We start from the raw sequence: 4,087 nt of genomic DNA on the forward strand, positions 1-4,087 counted from the left end.
ACTTCTCCAGTGGCCAACCGGTTCTGGAGTCCATGGTTTAGAAGAGATGCCCAACAATCTCGTAAAGCAGGGCGATTCAAGAAAAAGAGATGAGGTTTTCAGTTGAATAGAACTGGGTTCTGGTCCACAGCTGAGTGATGCTGGGCAAGCCACTTACATGATCTGAATTTTCGTTTTCCTGTCTGCAAAGCTGGGGTGTTCATTTCCACCTCCTAGGATCTCGGTGAGGTAGAATGAACGAGCCTGCGTAGAAAGCACTTTATTCGAGGCCTGGGGTGCAGTAGGCTCCAGCACTACTGTCCAGCCCAAGGCAGCTGGCCCCTCACAAATGACCCCTCCCCCACCTTCTACACCCCAGCCCATAGTAGGGCCCCATCTATACCTCCCAACAGATCTGTGCTGACCCCAGATCTGTGTCAGGGCCTCAAGGGGACTTCCAGCAGCCAGGCAAAAACCTGGAGATCTCCCGTAAAATATTTTCCCTGTGTGTTTGCTGAAGCTTGAGATTCCTTTCCTCGGGCCTTTCGCCATCTGTAAAACCTAATTCTACAGCCGAGATCAGATTTGGGGCACAGACAGACCCCTGAGGGAGAGGGCACAGTCCCTAATTCCTTCCCTGTGGCAAATGAGTGATCCGTTTCAGATCTTTTCCTGAGGGGCAGGGGGGCGGGTGGAAATGTGCACTTTCAGAGCCTGAAGGAACAAGTCGGACCCCAGCACCAGCAGGAGCAGAATCTGGCCGGGAGGTGAACTCAAATGCACACAAAGTGGTCTTGGCGAGGCGGAGCCCTCACCGGCCTGTATCCGGATTCCTCGTACCTGCCCCAGCCAGGACCTTAAGAGATGCCTATGAGTGAATCGGGGTGGGGGGTCCGGGGGTGGACAGAAGAGAGTTGACACCGAACTCTCAGATTCACGTTCACCAGGAACTCCTAAGGAAATATCCGGCAGCGTGGTGAGGTACCAGGTAGCCCGGCCAATCTGCTGAAGGGAGACGATTTTAGTCGACGGGGAGTAGCGCAGAGAGAGTTCCCCTTGGAGCTGAATGAGAAGGAGCCTGGAGGAGCCCGGAGGGGCCCGGGGCATTGTGGGGAGAGGAGCAGGCTGAAGGTCAGGGCCATCTGGCCTTTCGCTCTGGTGCTTCAGAGTCTGTTTTTTTTGGTAACTTATCAGTCAAAGGCCCCACCAAGGCTGGTTGCTGAGGAAGAAATTCAGAAGGAAAATAGCCTTTACATCCCAAAGGCCACACACACACACACACACACACACACACACACTCACACACACACTCACACACTCACAGAGCCCGGGCTTCCCTAGAGAAGCTGCAGGAGGAGACAAAGAGATAAAGTGAGGTGAGGAGGAGAGGGAAGAGGGACGATGGGGAAAAATGAGAGGGGGAGAAGGGGAGGGAAGGGGCTCGCAGCATCAGGGAGCCCAGGCCAAGGCCAAGTCCAACCTTGAGAAGGGCCAACTAACACAGCGCGGTGCCTGGACACGGCCTGGGCTGAGAGGGCGTCTCTGCACTGCCTGTGGTCTGCTCTGTGATTTCAACATGTTTTCCCAGCACCCCCAGCTCCCTACCCCCATCCTCCTCCCCTCCATCTGTACGGAGACCACTGGGCTAAGACATCTCTGAGGTCACCTCCAACTCTGAAATTTCTTCCTTCCGTCCATGAGTGCTTCAGTATGAACGGTTCCATGAGTCAGGGCAGTAACAAGGCCTCAGAGAGTGGAGCTGTCGGGGAAACCTCCTGAAAGGCGCGGAGTAGGGTGGACACTGAGGCCAAGAATGTTCAGAAGGCATTCTAGGATGGGCAAGGAAAACTTCGGAAAGGGCCTCGCTGGGGCCTCTGAACACCCCCTGTGCCTGTGGCTGCGCCTTGAGGCTGGAGCCCCTCACCTGGCTGCTGGCAGGCCACGGAGCAGCAGGCCAGGGACAGTGTTCCCTGGGCTGCAGACAGCCTGGCTCCAGGCCCACCTCCCGGTGCCCTGGGCCTGACATCTTCTGGGCAGAGCCGCGGTAGCCAGGGAGTTGTGTAGATGGTGTTAGTAAACACGCTTTCTTGCGCCCAGCCTGGCAGGGCCTGTGGGCAGCGGGAGGGCGAAGAGCTGGCAGCTCCCACGGCTGGGCAGGCGGACGGGCGGGCAGACAGGCAGGCGGGCCGCCCAGCACAGCCAAGCCAAGGCCCAGAATGGAGCAGCTGCTCCCGTCACCATGGAGACGGAGACTGAACAATGAGCAGCCAGAAATGCAGCATGGCCGCCTTGTAATGTGGACTCCACACTCCCACCCAGCATGACACACATGCACGCGCACATGCACTCACACATGCGCACACACACACACAGGCGCACAGCCCAGGTAGGCCTCCCGGCAGGAGAAGCAGCAGGGGCACAGCGACAGAGAAAGAGGCTGGGAGGAAGGAGAGGGGGAGAGGAAAGAGAGGAGCGTAGGGAGAGAGGTGAAGGGCATCACAGCTTCATGGCTGCAAAGATAAGCAAAAACCTCACCCTTTGATGTCAGCTAAAGAGATACGCTAGAAACCCATCCGGCTTCTCGGAGGGTCGCGTAGTGCCCTGGACTCTAGTATAACAGGAGCACCGAAGGGGGTTTCTAATTAGCAAACGACATCTGGAATCAAATCACCTGATACTTAGAGAGGGGGCGCTGAGAGGAGAGGGAGCTTCGAGCCCCCGGAAACAAGAAGAAAGCCTTTTCAAACGGGCTCACATCCCTCGTTATTCCTCCTTGGAGATGATGCGAAGGAGAGGCCGGAAGTTTAATGTGGAAATGGGAAACCTGATGAAGCCCTGGCGAGGCCATCAGGAAGGCAGAGGGCAGCTGTGTCCCAAGGCCCAAGGGACAGGAGGGGACGTGAGGGAGACGCGAGGGGAAAATCCGGCAGGAAAGCCGGTTGTGGTCCCACTAGGCATTTTCTGAGAACTTCCTCCGTGCACAGGGACAGATGCGAGGTCAGTGGCGTCTTCCGGGAGCCCTAGCGTTGTGGGTCCCCAGGGAGCACCAGCCCTCCCCCGCTCGTGAACAGAGTAAGCGCGCACAGCGCCCCGTAGACGCCCTCACCAGCCAGCCATCATCCCCTCCTTCAACCCCACCCTCATTTCTACAAGGAAAACCCAGGTCGGGGAGCACCCGAGGCTTTCAGGACCCCTGTCCAAGGCCTGGCAATTCCAATCCTCATCCCCGTCAAGTTCTTAACCTCCTAGGAAGTGCTTTGATTGCTGGTGGCTTTGTCTGACTCCTCCCTACTTCGGAGCAGGTGGGTACTTGCTAGACCCTTAGCAGAAAAGACAGGGCCACTGGCTCGTTGGCATGATCGAGGGTGAGACCTGGAAGGGGCATTTTAGAGATTACGGTGTCACCCCCTCGCCCCCCACCCCAAATTCAGGTAGAACATACTTTAAAGATCACAGCTGAACTGCGAGGGGAAACAATCGCATTTGACATCCCGTCACATTTGACATCCCAGCAGTGCTGGGAGAGCCACAGGGGCACAGGGGGTGGGGAGCATGAGAAAGAGGGATAAGGCAGTGACCTTTCCTCGGGGGAGAGAGTTTAAAAAGTGAGCTGGAGAAAGGAGGCAAGAGGGACGAAACACCTTGGAAAGGGGGGAGGGGGCTTGGAAAGAAAAGGAAGCTTGGGTGGGACGAGGTGCCTTCCGGTCATAAATCTTATCCACAGAGTCAGGTTCTAGCAGGTTCCAGCAACCGCATTAAAGCACAGCTGAGAAATCCTGAAGGACCGCCCTCGCCTCCCAGCACCTAAAACCGTAAGCAGCACCAAAGATGAAACTGAGTAAGGCAGTCAAAGGACGGAATGAGAGCTCGGATGGGGCCAGACCCCCTCCCCAGCACCCTCTCCCCACCCGGCACCCCTGGCTAGAAGGTTCTGGGAGCTCTAAGAAGCCATCTGCGCTGGCTCAGAAGTGGCGGAGGGGGAATTAAACCCACGAAAGGAAGGATCGGAGAGACGCTCTCCCCCTCAAGAGCCACTCTAGTAGATGAAAAAAGCCAGGCCATTTTTAATCATCGCAAATTGTTCGAGCCTCCGATTCTACCCTCTGAA

The sequence above is a fragment of the Pteropus vampyrus genome, unplaced genomic scaffold (genome assembly GCF_000151845.1).
Source record: "Pteropus vampyrus isolate Shadow unplaced genomic scaffold, Pvam_2.0 Scaffold28, whole genome shotgun sequence".
NCBI lineage: Eukaryota > Metazoa > Chordata > Mammalia > Chiroptera > Pteropodidae > Pteropus > Pteropus vampyrus.